This window comes from Crocodylus porosus, unplaced genomic scaffold, assembly GCF_001723895.1.
Source record: "Crocodylus porosus isolate Cpor-Errol unplaced genomic scaffold, CroPor_comp1, whole genome shotgun sequence".
In the NCBI taxonomy this organism is placed as follows: Eukaryota; Metazoa; Chordata; order Crocodylia; family Crocodylidae; genus Crocodylus; species Crocodylus porosus.
In genome coordinates this window covers 108,157,959-108,177,394 of record NW_017728906.1, presented here as the reverse complement: position 1 = coordinate 108,177,394, position 19,436 = coordinate 108,157,959, and positions in this window count along the sequence as shown.

Sequence of the window (19,436 nt, the reverse complement as noted above, 5' to 3'; positions counted from 1 at the left end):
ACGGGAGATGTGGGCAGGCTCCATGGGGGGAAAAAAAAAGGATTGGGCCCCTCACTGCTTCTGCTTTCAGCCTGTCTCTTCTGCAGTGGGAGGGGGAGGGGTGGTGAGCTGTTAAAGGCTGTAACATTACGTATAGCTATGTTGCAAACTAAACTACATGAGGATGTGGTTTAGTTTGCAATGCAGCAAACTCATTTAAATTGTAAAAAAACTCCTGTACGTGTATAGCATGACGCAATTAAACTCTAAAAATGGCCAGTTTTCATCACATGTACAAGTGCACACAGACTCTCACATTTTTGCTCAGTTTATGTGGATAATGACAACAGGGCAATCAGCAGATGATGTTGATTCATGTAAAATGAACTGGTGGCCTGAATATAATTTTTAATGGGATTGTGTCCACATCACAATTGGCACCTTTGGCAGTGTCAACAAAAGTCAGGAATGACTGTGATTTGATTGGATTGCATACTTTGTGCTTGGTAATTCATGATACAGTAAGACCAGGCACCATTGTAAAGGAACTCAAAACAGACTAGCGAAACAATATACATCAATGTCATCAGCAGGGATCTTGGTTTTCTCTGATTTAAAAAAAAAATCCCCAATTTTCAGATTAAAAAAAGTAACCCCAAATTAACATTTTTTTTGTAATTTTAAAATGAAACACCACTCATATATATGATGTTTCATTTTAATCACAGAAATGTTGATTTTGGGTTATTATTTTTAAATCCAAAAATTGGGGATTTTTTTTATCAGAGAGAACCAGGATTGCTGGTGATCAGAGGATGGCAAACATCCCAAGTGGCCTTAGCCTGGTCACTTTTTTTTATTCCCTGTTAGGTTATGTTAGTGACATAGATTTCCCAGAAATACTGTATTTTAGGAAGTGTTTGAAGTATGAGAAAGTAGAAACCTGTCTGTAGGTTAATGAAGGAGTTCCAGAGAGTTCCAGATGCATGCAGCCTGACTGTTTGCAGTGACTTCAGTGGAAATGGTATAAATAAATTCTTCCTTGTGTCTTGAAGGCACATTGTGGGCATAGCAGAAAGAATGCTTGAATAAATTACTAAAGGGCCAGTTGTGTACCTAAATACTGTCCTTAATGCAGAATAAATTTGGATATTTTGGAGTCAGGTCGTAGCAGATGGAACTGTTGTCTATTAGTGCGCAAGATGTTTTCCCACATCCAAGAAGCTGTGCTAGGTGCAGTACCCAAAATGTTGCCTTTTTTGCTCCTACCTCTCCCCACCCCCCCACAATCCCACAGCCAATATCTAGTCTCTGAAACGTACTGTCAACTTGTGATGCATGTAACTACTAAACGATTTGCAAATGTCACTGATAAAGAATGGGTTCATAACTGCATGTAAAATATGGTGGCTCCAACACCAGGAGTGGGAGTGAGCACCTAGCCCAGCATGTGTTGCATTGGGTGAATAACAGGGGGGTTTGCACCCATGCTTTAGAGGTCCCAGGGTGTGGGTGACCACTGGTTGGAGAGGTTCTCACTTTTTTGATTCCCTTCTCTTTTAAACATGAACTTTAATAAACTTCAATAGCATTCAGTTGACCAAAGTGGTGCAGTATGATCATCTGACATGTGCGGGGAGGGACAATGTTTGGGCCCATGCATTTGGGTTCCCACAGCCTGAAGAGTCGAGATGCAGATGAGTAGGGAATGAGAACATAGTTGGCTGTTACAAAGAAAGAATAGCTTTTATTGAACAAACTCAAGGGAACTCATTTATAAAAAGTTCCAAAAAAGGAAAGAAAGGGGGCTGCATATGAGTTCTAGCAGTGGGGAGGGATTAGGAGTGGGAAAGGGTTGAGGAACAATGCAGTGTTGGGTGCCAGGAGGATTGACTGGAGCAGTGTCACACAGTGCTTGGTATCTGTACATAATGCTGAGCCAGGTCACAGTAAAGCTATATATCTGCTTCAGTTTTAAAACATGTTTAAACCTGTCCAAGTGTTATGTTGTGACCATATCCTCAGGCAATAGTTTTGAGGTAGGGGCAACTTCTCTTTGACTGACTTCAGGTCTTGCCTTGCAAGGTGCATAGGTATGTTCTACACTAGCTGCTTATATTGCTTCCTAGAAAAATAAATGAAGAGGTATTGTATGATCATTATTTTCAATCAGTGTTTACTGAAATATGAAAATGTGTGAATTTCTGCTGTTAGGTGAATTTTGTTTTTAGGAGGTGGGTGGTTTCCTCTGGTTGTATATATTTTTGGAGGGATCATCAAGTTAAATTTGTTTTGTGTTCTTTCATTAGTTAGGAAGAGGAGAAATGTGAATTCATTAGCCATGACTGAAGCTTTTAGAGAGCACTGACAGTAGGATCTAGCAAATTAAAATTTATGCCTAAGGCATAGTTCTGTTTCACTGGACCCCAGATTCTCCATTCTACTTTTGCAAACATTTGCTTGACATTTACAAATATCCGTTGTAGAAAATGTAAGTTTTAGAAGCCAAAATCAGGTGAATTTTATGATGGTATTGGAAGCAAGTGTGTTTTTAAAGAGTACAGCTATTTAAATCTAGAAAAGTTTTTTTCCCCCTATAACATAGAGAATAAATATGTCAGGGACTGTCTGTGTTTTTTGGAGTAAGTCTATTCTTTCTCATCAAAATAGTATATATATTTTATACTGTGCTCCTTGCCTTTGTCAGAGTTCTTCCACATAAAATCATAAATGAGACAATAAACAGCACTCACATGAAGTCTCCCATACTTTCTTTTATCAAAAGGGGGAAAGATTATATAAGGTTGTTCTTAAATTTGTGAAAAAGCTATATTTTGGCTGTTTGGGAAAGTCAGGGCAAAGAAATAACTTTTTCATATGGATCATCATGTAATTGAAACTCCTGGACATTCTTAGATTCATTTATGGGAATGAAGGCTTCTTTTTGCCAGCAAATTTTTCCTTTTTTCCCCTTAAAGTAGAATTGTTGACCGAAATGCTAAGCACCTAATTCTTTTAAATACAATACATAAGCAGTATTCAGATGCTGTACTGCCATGGTTAAATAACACATCTGAGGGTTATGAATTGTTTGAAGATTGATTTATCTAAGACCATAGATGGTAAAAAAACAAAACAAAACTGTGCAGTTTAATGTCACTTTTCAAGGGTCTCACCTTGTGTTTTTTCTAACCTTTTTCCTCTTTACTCCTACAATCTGTAATAGCCTAAATGTCGATTACATCTAATCTCAAATCCTTTTCCAAACCCCTCATTAAATTCTGATGCCAGAGGATAAGGAGCCTGAAACGTTGACGGTTGTTACATACCTCCTTAACTTGCAGGCCTGTAGGACATCGCCTGCCGGCTGACTTGAGAAACTAATTCTAATTAGAGGTCTACACACCCACGTTCTCTCCTGCCATGACTTGGTGTTTAAGGGAGTTGATTCAGTACCTGGATATGTAGGTTCAATTAGTCGTCCCACAAGGTCCTTCATTCTTGAGGGCTCCTCCACCCCTACACCCTTGCCCGTTCCACCAGTATCTGATCAGCCGCTTGGTCCTTCCCCATGGCTTCCATCCAAAGAAGAAAAAAACCAAAAAAAATACAAACCAAGTACTCCTGGCCTGAATTATTGTTCTGACTCCTTTTGGCAGAAAACAAGCAAAAATGATGTCTGTGAGGTCAGTTCCTCTTTATTTTCCGCTACTGTCTCTATGGTGGCTCTCCATGCGCCTCTTATTGGGGTCGTCACAATTCCCCTCATCCCACTAAGTCCATCCGTGACAAAAATGTTGCTTGCGCCCCTTTTAGGGTCTTTAAGGTACCAGTTTTCTGAAGTGCCGCTCTATTAGAGACTTTATGTTTCCTGTCTTTGCCAGGCCCCACTGGCTCCTGGCATGGTAACAGGCAGTTCCAAATACTGCCGGGTCAACAGTTCTCTCTCTAAGTTCCCTCTGGGGAACTCGCTCTCTGGAGGAGTCTCCTACCAGCTCTCGACGTTGCTCTCAGGGTTCTCTGCAGCGTGGCTCAGCTCGATCCTCCTCTTTCTGGTTCCACATTCCCCCCTCTTGCCTGTTCTGGGCTCCTCTTTATACTGGAGTTGGAGTTCCCAGCCCCTTTCCTCGAGAAACATATGGGTAAGGAGGGTTTCTGCTGGGTCCTTTGGGGCTGTGGGTCTGGGGCTACTGACCCTATGTTTAGCCCTTGCTCCTTTGCACCCTGTGACTCTCACTTTTTCTCACAATGGTACCTCAGACATATAGGTCCCCGTTCTAACTCATGGTGTTTTACATAAAGCACTATGAGTTAGAACCCCTCCCTGACCCAACAGATGTTTTCTCGTTGGGTCGGGGTGTGGGGACTGGAGCCTGCCTGCACCAGCCCTGGCCAGCAGGCAGGGGTGCTTCAGTAGCCTCCAATGAGGCTGCCAACCGGCCTTTCTCCCTAGCTGCCCCCCCACCAGCTCTGGGGCTGTCAGTGAGGGAGCACCTTAATCTAATACCTCATTTGACCAGGGTTAATTTTCCATGTGAGAGGCCATTTAAAAAGTGGTCTGCAGCCATGCACATGTTAAGTCATGGCGGTAGAGTGCTTTCAGGGGCCCAATCATGTGAAAATTGTAACTTGTGTAGGCACCCTAAATAAAACTGTACAATTATATGAAAAAACATTCCAGTAAAGAAATTTCTAACAAACTTTTAGTAGTTTCTATGTCATATCTTCTGTTGCTTGGAAAAAATACTGAGAAATAGCATTGGTAGTTCAGTTTTTCTCAAAATTGATTGCCTGAATGGTAAGCCTTTACATAAATACTCTGAGATGAAAAGTTCAGATAAACTGAGTTAACAATAATGAAACAGATAGGTATGGAGTGGATAAGTGTATTTGGTATGAATCAACATATTCTGTTTTATTTACTCGTTTTTTGCATGCATTTATCATTAGATTATTTGGGTACTTCACAAATGGTAATAAACTTGTCTTTATTGACTAAATAATTTGCCCAAGTTCACATGGGAAGTCACTGATGGAACAGAAATTCAGCCAAGATCTCTCACAGTCTAGCCTAATGTTGTAACTACAGGACCAAATTTCCTTTCCCACCTTCTTATTCCTAGTAGTTATCTTGAAGCATAAAATAAGGCAGATGTGGTAAATTATTTTTATCGATGGAGAAGAACACTGCAGAGGCAGATTGCTATTGTATTGGACAGGTATATATGTTCTAGGGCTGCCTATATACGTGCTCTGACATGTTCTAATTAGAATGCTTCAGTTTCACTGCAGCATCACGTGTATTAATCTCCTGTCCATCTAAAAATGGCTGGCATGCTTTAACTAAACTTTGTTGAATGAGGTTTAGATAAAAACATGCTGCAGCCGTTTTTAAATGTGTGGGGGCTTAATACATATGATGCTGCAGCATTTTAATTAGAGCAGTTGCCTCAAAATCATGTGCTTAGAGGTGGGCGGGCATCTTAAATGCCTCCCCACTCAAGCATGTGTATAGGCAGCCTAGGTGCTTACAATGTAATCTGTGATCAAGTGACTTTTTACACACAAGTAGTCTTATGAACTGTGATCTCACTCAGTACAGTTCAGAGATTGGCAAAATATGGTCTGCAAGCTTTATCTGGACTGCCAATTTGATCCTATCCTGCCAGGAGCCTGAGGAGAGAAGGCTGAGCCCTGCCCCATGCTTCTTGGCTCTATTACAGCTGGGTCCAGGCTGGCCTGTACTGCACTGTACAGTGTGCAGACTCCTGCATCCTTCCATATTCATCCCCCCCACACCGAGCTTCCTACTGGTGCTGCAGCTGTGCAGCCCTGGTACCATACCAGCAGAGGGGAGAGGGGGTTCAGCCTAGGGCAGCCATCCCCAACTTTCCTGGTGTGCTGTGGCAGCAGCAATAGATCATTGCTACAGGCAGGTGGGACAGCTAGTTGGTACACTGCATTGTGCCCTGTGTCTTGTGGGCCCAGCTGCTGGTGGCCATGATTCCAGGATAGCTCAGTGCCAAAAGGAACCTGGGCAAGGAGGGATGGATGGATATGAGAGGTTGAAGGAGTCCGCGTGGTGCCCAGCCTGGCCCTGGCTGCAGCAGAGTGGAGCAACAGGTGTCATAGTCCTCCCTCTTTAGACTCTCAGCAGTGGCCAGTGGGCCAGATAGGATCAATTGCTCCCCACCCCTCCAGCCCTCAGCAGCTCACCAAATCTCCCCAAGTGGCCCTTCAGGTCAAAAATTGCCCGCCCCTGGGTTAGTTGTATTATTTATTCATGTTTTCATAATAGTGGGCTACCCAGATATATTAACAAGAAAGGAACTGGGAAGAACAGCAAAAGAAAATTAAATATCTTACTTATGTATATTTTAATCATTGTTCAGTTGCCTTCACAACATTCAATCACTTCTATAGCCTTTTCTGTACCAGTTTACCTGTTTTTATTTTTGTAAAATTAGAGTAAATATAATTTTAACCCAGAGTGATTGAGATCAAAGGGCCATGTTGCATGTTATACTCAGCATGTGTTAGCAGGAAGGCAGCCCTGAGGCAGCTGAAGTTAAATGTTGAAAAATGTAGGGAATGCTCAATATAGAGACACAAAAAAAGAAAACAAACAAAAACTGAATATGCTTCACAGTTCTAAATTAATTATGTCAACTCAGGAAAAGACCTGTCTCTCATTGTCAACAGGTATGTAAGACGTTTTCCTTAATGTGCAAGTAAGAAAGATGCTGTGATTCTTAATAATTTGGAAAATATGCCTTTGTGTAAATCAGTAGTCAGTCTTCACAGAGATTGTTATGGTGTGTGTTGTTTTGACCTATATATTTCTGATAGGATGTGGTAGAATGGAGGAGGACTCCAAGAATGAGAATTACAAATTCTTGCTTCAAGAAAAAGTGAGATGGGATTGTTTTTATTAGAAAGGAAAAATATAAAAACTGATAAATATACATAAAATGACAAATCTTCTGAAGAAAAATGTATCTACTTTGCTTCAGTGTTTCACCCAGACAAAGGGGAAAATCATACTAGATGAGGCTTGCAGGTGATAAGTTGGATAGCCCTGACGTAAAACATATAATCATAGGTCTTCAATGGACATGCAGGGTCACTTGGTTCAATTCCACGCACAATGCAGGAGTCACTATTCCTAAACCATCCTAGACAGATGCCAATTCAGAATCTTTTAAACGATTCCCAGTGAAGGAGCAGCTTATTCTGTTGTCCATCTGTTTTTTTACATGCATGAGTAGTGTGTTTATTATTAAGAGCAATAAAAGTTGCTTTGAACTTTATCAATATTAAAAATGTTATAAATAATGTAAAGCAAGGAATTAAAGTTTCTTTCCTAAGTTGACTCCTCCCCACTGTCAGTTAACAAAAAATCTTTGGATGCAGGCAGAAGTGCAGCTCCCTGCTGTAAATGAGAACACTTTGTAGGAAGTGTTCTGAGTTTTAATGGTCCCCCAGACAAAACAGAAGTTCACTGCTTGGTTCTAGTGGGGAGGGGAATCTAGCAGCTGGTTGCCAGGCTGCAGCTGGTTTCCCCTAGCAATGGCCCTTCCTCCCTGCAAGGCTGCAAAGTTTTCAGAATGGGAGGGAGGCGAGGGATCTCTTTCTAGGGGTTCCCCAGCCATCCCTGGAGGGTGAGGAGGGTGAATTGGAGTGGGGGCTGAGAAACCCCTAGACCAAACTCTCTTTGCAATTTTTCACCTCTCCCATTCTGAAAACAGTGAGAAGCAGGCAGGCAGAAATTACAGTGCTTTGTTTTGAAATGTCTTGATCCCTCATGCAGTGAGGGTTCAGATTTTCACCCGGTTGGCCATTTTTGAAGTTGTTTACAGTTGTGTACTTGTGTTTGGTCATGGCTATATGGACTGCTCTCTGTGGCCAGATCGGATTAAAATTGTCACTTCTGTCTGTACCCTTTGTTGTTTTGTATACGATGCAAATGGATATGGATTTTTTTATCAAATTGGGCATTTTCTTTAAGAAATGTGGACTCTTGCAGTATCATTTTTAGTCAGTTTTACTTTCAAAAGGACCTTTCAGTCAAGACAAGCTTGGCTCGAAAATGTTTCTAAACAGCTGAAATGTATAATACAATAACTGTTTTCCCCTATGAAATCCAAACAGATGTGAACCTATGGAACATATTTTTTTGGATACCAAATTACTAGTTGTTATAATGGGATATTGCCCAAGTCACTGGCTGTCATCTGTTGACTGACTGAATTAAGTTTCTTTTGGCATAAAGTTGATATTTAGTGTTTTTTTCTTCTTTTTTAATCTTGTAAAGAAACAAGGAGAAGTAGTCTGTAGATTTCAGGTGTCTGTGATTAAAAGCTGTGTCATGCTTGGAGTAATTGCTTTAATTAGCTATTAAACAGGTTTCAGGGTCAATGTGAGAACAGGATTTTTTCTTTCTATGTTTGATTTAGTGGGAGCAGTTAATGATTTTGTTTTTATTATTTTCACCCTCTCCTTTAGAATTATTTACTTAGCACATGGAAGGCAACAGATATTTGTTATTATAAAATCAATTTCATGGCTGACTAAACTATCTCTTCCACCTTTGTCATTACTCTTGGAGCTTGGGGTGTTATCTTGGGCTCATTTGTGTTTATACAACTAGATGGCAATGGGCCTTCCCAATAATTATTTTGGGAATTTGGACCCTACATCAGCAAACAATGAATGTTCAGAATCAAAAATTTTGAATATTGCTGTAAACAACCCTTGATTTTGCTTTTAGAAAAAGACCTACTTACTCTTAAAACATTAAGCCTCAAATAAGTAGTTTGGTATGTTTAACATATTAAAACATATATATTCAAAATTTTAAAATATTCAGTATATTTATTAAATAAAAAAATGAAAGATGCCATATTTTGGGATAAGCATTTGGCTAAATAGTTTATTCTGCAAAATGTTTGATGAACACATTTATCCTTATTTAGATGCATAGCTAAGTGAAGACTTTTTATATAATGAGTTTTAACAAATAAAAAGTTTAATATTGGTATGCTCATCATATATTTTTCATTTCCTGTCTATGTTCAGAATTAATGCATCTCTTGCTTTTTTCATTTTGAGCTGACAGGTCTTTTTAAGTACTGTTACTTGTATTTCAAACTAAGAAAGAAATTACTTTTAAAGAAGAATGCATCATGGAACAGTTTGTGAATAGTTGTCAGAATGAAAGGATGTTGTTCTTTAATCTTTTTTTCATTAGGTTTATTGGCATTTTAAATTACCTATGATTTTTGGTTGAAGCATGTTTACTTGCTATAAGTTTAACCAAAACAATTTAACATACAAAAAGACCATCTGAATGCCTAAGAATTACGGAGCTTGTCCGTTTTCTTTCAGTGATGGCCCTCCAATGTATGTTTCAATCAGATTACCTCAACTGAATTAACTTAATATGGTAGAATAACCTTATCAAGACAACACAACTAGTTAAACTAGCTAGAATGCTTTTTAGTCAGCTTAGGGTACTTTGGCTAAGAGAGCACAAAATGAAAAACTGGCCCTTTTTTGCCCAGTGAGACAGAAGCAATTACTGGGGAAGGGAACACTTTTTCTGTGCTTCCAAGGGCCGACCACACATTTGACAAACTCACTTCCCTTGGTCACAGTTTTGATGTTGAACACTATTCTCAGTGCGTCTTTCCATAACTATAGCAGAGTTGGACCCTGGTGTGGTATAGTTTAGTTTAGGTTGGGGACAATTCATGTTGGGGATTTGCACCTTAAAATTGTTAAATCAGCTGTTCTTATACCTGTATATGGATTTATTGATGCCCTTTCTATAGCAGTCATTGCTAGTGCTTTTGTTTTGGTTCTTTTGGACTCCCCTCCCTTTTCAAGAAATGAGTCTAGCTGTTTAAGGTTGTGTTGCTTTAAATATGATTGTCCAGGCCATTATGTTTTTAATAGGTGGAAACAGTAGACCCCTCCAGCCTGTCATGTTCTTCCTCCTAGTTTAGGGCGCTGTTCCCTCTTGCATCCTTCTGTTCTGTGAATACTGATTGCCAAGCAGCTCCTACCCCCTTCCTGACTCCTAAAACTAACTGCTCCTGAATTCTGTCTGGACACATCTACACGTGCAATTATTTGCAACTAACTTTACTGGGCATTAGCTTAATAGGCAGTAACTGATTTTTAGCAGGTGTCTACACAAGCAGGAAACTGGTTCTGGTACTAAAGTTCCCTCCAGCCCTGCCATGTCCACCTGTGGTCACTGGGGAGAGCTTTGAGCAGGGGGTTGGACTAGATGACTTCCTAAGGTCCCTTCCAACCCTAATTTTCAATGATTCTATGGCATGAAGGTGGGCACTATCAACATCCCACCCCTCAGTGGGGACCCAGCCTACCCACTACTCCTGTGGCTGATGAAGCCCTACCTTAGGCACCTGGACCCCCACCAGGTCCATTTTAACCTGTGCTTCAAGCAAACCTGTGCCCTCATTTTGTGTGCCACCTCAGTGGCTGCTAGTTGTCCCTCATGACCTGCCTTGAAATGGCTGAGAGAAGCCTCCCCTGGGTCATCATCACAGTGTACCTGCTGCACAATATTTGCAAGGCCTGGGGAGTGGCATTCAGGGAAGCTTGGGAAGGGGAAGCATACCAGACAGACATCCTGGTGGTAGGAGCGCAAGCTGTAGTGGCAATATTAACAGTGGGCCCCCTCCAGTGAGGACGCAGGCAAGCTGCACACCTGCCAGAGGGGGCCAGGACAGTGGGTGTGGGAGGCCCTGGTGAATCCCCCTTTTATAGCACCTGTCCCTATCTCACCTGCTCTACCATCTACACACCCCTTAGCCCCTGCCCACCCCCAGCACCACTCACTAATTTATAAACTATATACAAAGGTCTCAGTCTATTATTGCCCTGGAGTGGGGGGGTTGTGAGGTGGTGGCTTCCCTTCTGGCTGCTTGAGTCCAGAGCCAGCATCCCCTTGTGGTGCCATACCTAGGATATTTGGGTCCTTGAGTGTGTACCTCTAGGGCGAGCAGCAGGGCTGGGCCCAGGTGGGATAGGCCAGGGGCTGCAATGGACTTGAAGACTTCCTCCCTAGGCCCAGGTGGGGGCCTGCTGTGGGGTGGTAGTTGGCTGCCAGGAGGCCTGCAGGGCCAGGAACAGAGGCCGGGCAGTGTGGGGCACGCACGTGACTGGCAGGCCCAGGACGGTGTCCAGGACCCGACTGCTGTCGTCCATGGTTTCCACTGCCTGGGCCTAATTGGCCCCCTGCTGCCTGAGCAGCTTGATCTGTTTCTGCTCCAGGTGCTCTATGATGGACCAGCACTCCTGCTGTGTCTGGTCCTGTGCATCCTCTTGGGCAGTCTCCTGGGCAATGTCCTCTGTCCACCACCTCTTCTGGTGGGCCAGGTCCTCCTCTTGCCAGGCCTGTGCCTGCACCTCTTGCTCCTCTGCCACCTCTACCAGGTACTGGAGCAGGTTTTTAGTTAGCAGCTGGTGCAGCCAGTGCATTTGGTGGGCTCCAGTGCTGGGTTGCAGTGGCTTGGAGTCTGCATCCCTTCTGGGGTAAGTGGACTCTCCCCCGTGTCCAGATGTGGGCCCTGCAGAGGCAAGGGACAGAAGCCTTTTGTGAGAGATTGCAACATTTCATAGATAAGATATTCTGCACCAGCGGCTGTCTGCTGTTCAGCCTCAGATCAGGGATCAGCCATGCATGGATGCCCAGGGACCATTGTAAGTCTGGCTGGGAAAGCCTGGACCTAGGCAGCTGCTGGCAGAGCCCCCTGTCCCCACTTGCTCCGCTGGGGCTGGCAGGCTGCTGGGTGCTGGCCACAGGCAGCCTGCATCCCCCACCCATTTCCCAGAGAAGACCAGACCAGGCTGCTTGCAGCACCTTCTACTGTGGCTCCAGATCCTGCTCCTCCTCCTCCCTCCTACACACCTTTTCCCCCCTGCAGGCTACCTGCTCTGCTGCCCAACCCATGGTGCCTGGGTTTGGGGCATACAGGGCCCTCAGACAACTGGAATGAGGGGTTGGCCATGCCCTCACCCTCCTTGCTGGGTGCCACTCTGGGGAGGTGCCCAGGGACCAGTTCTTCCCCTGCACTGCCACTGCACCCTGAGCATGCCCCTGCTGTGTGTGCCCTGGGTGGTGGATGATGAACTGTTTGTGCAGGTGGAGGGGTGCCCAAGCCACTATACCCTGCTGCTGCTGATCCTTGTGGTGCCCCAGGCACATCTGTGCTCCTGGTTTGGGAACTACAACAGTGTGGGGGGTGGGCAAGGTGAGGATGCCCTGGAACCTCCACTGTCACTAGGAGAGCTACTTGTGGCAGTTCTACACACCCATGGTTCTTGCTGCTGAGGAGGACATTGCTGCCAGCATCAGTGCCTTCCTCAGTATGCGAGAGGCCCATGCCCACCCAGCTATGGGAACACAGAATCGTAGAAAATTAGGGTTGGAAGGGACCTCAGGAGGTCATCTAGTCCAACCCCCTGCTTAAAGCAGGATCATCCCTAACTAGGTTGTCCCAGCCAAAGCCTTGTCTAGCCAGGCTTTAAAATCCTACAAGGATGGAGCTTCCACCACCTGTCTGGGTAACCTGTTCCAATATTTTACTACCCTCCTAGTGAGAAAATTCTTCCTAAGAGCTAACCTAAACTTCCCTTGCTGCAACTTGAGACTGTTGCTCCTTGTTCTGTTATGTGCCACTTCTGAGAACAGTTTAGCTCCATCCTCTTTTGCATCTGCCTTCAGGTATGTCATGGCACGGGGTCCTAGGGGTGGCCATGATCCCCCAGCACCCCTTACCATGCCAAGTTTGTCTCAAAGCACCCTCATTCTCACCTACCACGTCTTGATCTTATATATATGGGAGGCTGCCTTTCGTCTCCTTGGACACGGTGCTGTGTTGTATCCTGGCCCCTGTTGTGTACAGTGTGACCTGGTACACCCCAGCTTTATGGGCTATGTGTGGCTCCAACCACCTCTTTGCCTTGGTCCAAGGCTGATATCCCGGACATTGTTCGGTCTGCCTGGCTCTCCGCAGCCCTCATCTTGCAACCGCACCCTCTGGGGCACTTCTCATCGGCCCCCCTTTGCTCTGGGGTTACCACAGCCTTGGGGCTCAGGTGGCCATAGCTGTGCCTGGCCTCCAATTCTCCACTCCCCTTCTCAGGGCTGGAGTCAATGTACCCCCAAGTGCTGCGCCCTTTCTGGCACCAGGGTCCCCACACAGCCATGGAGCCCCTATGAGGTCTCCTCCAGCCCCTAATAGCTTCACCCAATCCTCCGGTCATAAACAACAAACTCAAGCCCCTTGGCTGCAACATAAATTCAAGCCATCGGCTATAACCACATTCAAGCCTGTCAGAGGGTTTCTCCCACTCTCACCTGTAACAACTGCCCATGCATCCTGGCCTCTTCCTTTTCCTCACTCCAGCAGAGTTCCCACCTCTATGGCTGCTGGCAGGGAACTGCCTGTCTGGCTTCAGCCTGGGTTTATATATAGGTCAGGCCCTGCCCCCCTCCAGTCAGCTGACCCCCAGTGGTGACCCTAGCAACCAGCACTTGTGCCTCTTTATTACTACTCTGGCTGCCCTGGTAACTAGCAGCTGGGCTCCCCACTCACTGCTAGGGCTCTCTTCCTCACTGTTTCTGCTCTAAGGAGCGCACCTGCATGCTCTGTGACAAGGTAGTTGAAGGCTGCTATTAAATCCCCTCTGTCTCCTCTTCTCTAGACAAGCCCAATTCCCTCAGTCTTTCCTCATAAGTCATGCTCCCCAGCCCTCTCACCATTTTTGTTGCCCCCTGCTGGATTCTCTCCAATTTGTCCACTTCCTTTTTGTAGTGGGGGGCCCAAAACTAAACACTGTACTCCAAATATGGCCTTACTAGGGCTGAATAGAGGGGAATAATCACTTCTCTTGACCTGCTGGCAACACTCCTACTGATGCAGCCCAGTACATCGTTATCTTTCTTGGCAACAAGAACTGTTGGCTCATATTCAGCTTACTGTCCACTGTAACCCTAGGTCTTTTTCCTCAGAGCTGCTGCCCAGCCAATCAGCCCCCAGCCTATACTGGTACATGGAATTATTCCATCCGAAGTACAGGACTTTGCACTTGTCCTTGTTGAACCACATGAGATTTCTTTTGGCCCAATCCTCCAATCTGTCTAGGTAACTCTGATTCCTAGCCTTACCCTCCAGTGTATTTACTGTTCCCTGCAGCTTGATATCATCTGCAGACTTGCTGAGGGTGCACTCTATGCCATCTTACAGGTCTTTGTTGACGACATTGAACAAACCAGCTCCAGGACCAACCCCTGAGGCACTCCACTTGATACTGGCTGCCAACTAGACATTGAGTCAGTAATTACTACCCTCTGAGCCTGATGCTCCAGCCAATTTTCAGTTCACCTTACAGTCTGTTTATCCAGCCCATACTTCCTTAGTTTGCCTGCGAGAATGTTGTGGGAGACCGTATCAAAAGCCTTGCTAAAATAAAGGTATATCACATCCACTGGTCTCCCCACATCCACAAAGCCAGTCATCTTGTCATTAGAAGGCAATCAGGTTGGTCAGGCATGACTTGGCCCTGGTGAATCCAGGCTGACTGTTCTTACTCACCTTTCCCTGTAAGTGCTTAGAAATGGATTCCTTGAGGACCTGCTCCATGATTTTTTTAAGGGACTGAGGTGAGACTATCCAGTCTCCAGTTCCCTGGATCCTCCTCCTTTCCTGTCATAATTATGGGCACTATGTTTGCCCTTTTCCGGTCATTCAGGACTGGTTCTGATTGCCATGAGTTTTCAAAGATTATAGCCAGTGGCTCTGCGATCTCATCAGTCAAGTCCCTCAGCACCCTCAGATGCATCCCATCTGGCCCCATGGAGTTGTATATGTCCAGTTTTTTTAAATGGTCTCTAACCTGTTCTTTTGCCACTGTTGACTTCTTACCTCCTTCCCAAACTGTGCTACCAGCTGCAGTAATCTGAGAGCTGACCTTGCCTATGAAGACTGAGGCAAAGAAGGCATTGACCACTTCAGCCTTTTCTGCATCCTCTGTCACAAGGTTGCCTACCCCATTCAGTAAGGGACCCACACTTTCCCTGATCTTTTTCTTGTTACTGACATACTTGTATAAACCCTTCTTGATACCCTTCATATCCTTTCCTAGCTGCAACTCCAGTTATGCTTTGGCCTTCCTGAATTCATCCCTGCATGCCTAAGCAATGCTCTTATACTCAGTGGGCTGGTCAGTAAAGTTTTGAACTGTGTCCCACCTCTCTGCATGCTGTAGTGGGGGACCCAGGGCCATGGGAGTGTGGACAGGCTGGGCAGGGAAAGGGGGGCAGGAGCTGAGGCCAGGAGCAGAAGCTAGGAGGGCCTTCCCCCCCAGTGCAGGACTTACCATGTGGCCAGGGCTGGTGAGGGTGGTGGCTTCGTGCAGGTCTCCCTGTCAGTGATAGTGTCTGGCTGCACCCAGTGTCCTTGGCCCATGGTGTGGAGCAGGCTGCTGCGCCAGTGCCCAACAAGGGCCCCCACCTAGGGAGGGGCTGCTGGAGGCTGGCGGTGTCATGGCCGGCTACTCCTCAGGGTCTGGGACTGTGGAGCTGTTGTGGCAGCCATTGGCTTGAGCTACCAAAGCTGCTAGTGGATGCAGCAGCCAGGGAGGTGGGTGCGGTGCTGAACACTTGAGGTCCCCATGTCATCAGAGGGGTATGGTGGGGGCTCAGGCAGGCCACCCCTGCTGGTGACAACTGCAGGGGTTGTGGTTTGGGTCCCAGGGTGCCAAAACTCTGATCAGCTCCTATATAAAGGGCATGATGTTGCGGGCATGACCAAACCAGTGATTGTGGTCAGTCATGGGCCCCCAGCATGCCCGCAAGGCCTTGATCTTTATGTGGCACTGCTGCGCCGACCAGAAGTGCTCTCGATGCTGCATGCCACCCAGCAGGGCTGTTTGAGCACCTACCCTGTGCGAACTTCCTCTGCACATCTGCATCACCCCAGAGTGCCATGAGGTCTCCAATCTCCTCCTGGCTCCAGTTGGGGCCCTGGGTAATAGGCTTGGATGTGTGCACATGGGCAGGGCTGGGCCTGGACAGGGAGGATGGGGAGGACATGGTGCTAGTGTATCCCACACCAGCTCTCTGGGCTCCCTTGTGGGTGCCTCTGTGTCGCCAGCCCTGGACAACAGCCAGCAGTGTGCCAGAGGACCTACAAAAACAAGGGAGACTGCTGGGGCTGAACAGCAGCAGGGAGCAGGTGCTGGCCCTGCTGCCGGAGGCAACTGGCTGGGCTGGGCAGGGGTTACAGCAGGCTGCAGCCCTTTACAATACTCACCTGTGGAGAAGCAGCAGCTCTGGCTATGGGACAGGATGAGCAGAGATTGGCTGTGTCTTGTCCGGGGGGGGGCACACAGGCCCTCAGTGCTCCTATACAGAGGACAGGCTTGTTCAGGGTCCTGTGTCATGTGCACAAAATGGCTCCTGGCTTTTCTAGCTTGCAGCTAGGGGCTGCCAGAGAGCAGCTCAGCCCTGGGGCAGGAGAAGCTCCAAGACGGGAGCCCTGGGGCAGGGCTCAGGCTGGCCCCCTAGTGGCTGAGCATACGTTTAGTGCCAGGCCGTGTCTACACATGCATTATTGTGCATTAATGAATCATGACTAAATTTGATACCTGGATTTGCAGATATCAAATTTAGTCATGATTAATCTAGTTTACTGTGCAGTAAGGATGTGTACATGTAGATTCATGCCCATACTGCGCAGTAAACTAGGCTTTGGTGTATTAACATGTGTCATGTAGACATGCCTTTTGACATTTCCCTTCTTTGGAGCTGGAGCTTACGTGAAAGGTCAGGTACTCAGAGAATTGTTGCATGAGCATCTTCTTGTGGTATACTCACCTTTGTCAGATATTTGCTTTTTTCTGCTATTTGGAATATTGCCTGCAAATGCCATGCAGTGGGTGAGGGTAGACAGAATATGAGGTAATGTGTACAGCGACATCCAGTATGCTTAAGGATTTGTGGCTTACAGTAAAAAGTAATAAAATGCTTGAAACCCTTCAGTGAAATACTTCATTTTTTGTTTATTTTCACTCACAGTCTTTTGTGTCTGAATTTTCTCAAACATGTCGACAGCATTTTCAAGATGCTGAACACCCAAATAAGGATTGTGTTAAAACTGTGTCATTGTTTATTTTGTTCTGCCATGCAATTATTAAAACTCCACTGAAGAAATGGAGCAAAATTACTGGGACATGGAAGCTATTGAAATCGAGGTACAAAAGGCAGGTGCTAATTTTGAACTTTACAATGAGTACAGGTGACCCTTGCCATTCACGGGGGATATGTTCTCATATCCCCCATGAATGGTGAAATCTGCAAATAAGGCACTGTGTTCATGAATGCCGTCTGCATTCATTAACTCAGTGCCCCTGGCTGGGGGGTGGGGCACGGCTGCTCTGGCAGCTGCAGGAGCGCGGCAGTGGTGGGAGCCCGGCGGTGGCAAGTGTGGAGCTCCTGAGGAGCTCCTTTAAATGTATTTAAGAAGCAGGTTCAGAATTAACAAACGTTTGAAACTGTGAATGCTGAACCCATGAATAGTGAGGGTTTCCTGTACTTGAAAAGATTAAAAATTTCTAAATTAGAAGAAGGAAGACTGAATTTACTTACATCTTACTGTTTTAATTGACTGCTGCAAATGAGAAAAAATATAAGGTTTGCAAGAGCTGCTTAATTTTGATCAAGTTTTATAATGCACCAGCTATGAATAAAAATAAAGATGTGGAGTTTTTAATGCCTAGTTTACTGGGATTTCTAAACCTTGTCTTTAAAAAAAAAATAACATAAGAGGGAAGATGGTTGCAGGTATTGGTGTTATTTAAAAGGTTAGTATCCTCTCTCTTAACATGTATGTTGGAAAGTTTGTTTGGTGAACATTAGAGCAGAAGAACTGTCATTTACTGGGTCAGACCCTAGGTCTGTCTTGCCAGTATCCTTGTGTTACACCGTGGTAGAGAGTGGATGCTGAAAGAGACAGTGAACCAGGTATAACCAAGGTTTTTCTATGTTCCTCTCTCACATGCAGGCTCCAGCATTTAAGGTCTGGTGTTTTACTTACAGTGCACAAAAGTACTACTTAAATGACATGTAGCTGGTTTCTTATTTTTGAAGGGAAGGTAATAAGGCTCCTGAAAGAACAGGTTGTGAATTAACTGCATCATTGTCTTAACAGAATCAGTGTGTTGCCTGCTTAAGGAGTGGTGTTTTGCACTGGTAGGAAATCAGCCTTTTTAGGTGGGAAGGACAGGTCAGTTTATCAGAGGATGTTCAGGGATTGTCTTGTTTTGTCCCAGATTTGAGAGAGAAAACCACTGTTCTCTTCTTGGAATTGCTGTACAAAAAACAAACCACCTCCTTGCTCTTTCAGTAATAAATCAATGTGATTCTGTTTACTGAACTCACGCCAACATCATTATTCCAAGGACCAGCTCTGGCTGTGCTAACACACCAGTAAATAGATCACAAGAATGCATAACATTGTCAAGATTCTGATAGATTTCTAGTGGAGGGGCAAACATGTCAAATCCAACCAAGTGCAACCCAAGATGACTAGTGTGCCATGGGCATGGAATATTTGGGGTTAGACCTTTCCATCTGACTTCTTTTACATACTGAATTATCATTCTAATTTCAATTCAGGGGTAGAGCAGGACAGCAGCTATTCAGTTTTGCCTGTGTAAGACATGCAAAGCACTTGAATTGGAGTTACCATGTTGAGTAACTATCTCTTTACATGCTAGGTGGAAGATATTAGAGTCTGTTTAGAACAGTGTAAGATGTAATGAACTTGTTGAAGGCTGGGCAGGTGACCTTCTGGTCATTGTTGTTGAGGACCCTGGTCTGGGGACTGGGTGGAGAGCAACAAACAAAAGGAATGGAGCAGTCTCTGGGAGCAGAGGATGCAGCAGAGTAACCCCCCCCATCCACTTCTCACTGCAGAAACTCCATCTGTGAGAGCGGTGGGAGTGGCTGCTCCCCATGTCTTCTCCAGATCAGGGTCTCTGGAAGGCATAGGAGCCTTTACCTGTGGGAAAGTTACGCCACAGGCAAGTATATAAATGTTCATTCCTCCAGAAGAAACTCTCCTGGGAGTGAATGGCCATTTTTGCTTCAGCAGAAAAAGAAAAAACGTGTGTACACTTGTGGTTTCTATCAAGGAAGCAGCAGGTCTCCTGGTAGAAACTGAACATCTGTACATGGCCTATGGCACTTTCTTTATTGTATCCATCTATAGTCTCAAAACCCTTTTTTTTGCAGCCATCTTCACTATTTCCTATTCCTATTTTGCTAAGGTTAGTGATTTTTTCCTGGCTCTTTGTGACTCCTAATGCTAAGGAAGGTAGTATCTGATTTTTATGTATGTCAGTAATTATTACATAAGTTC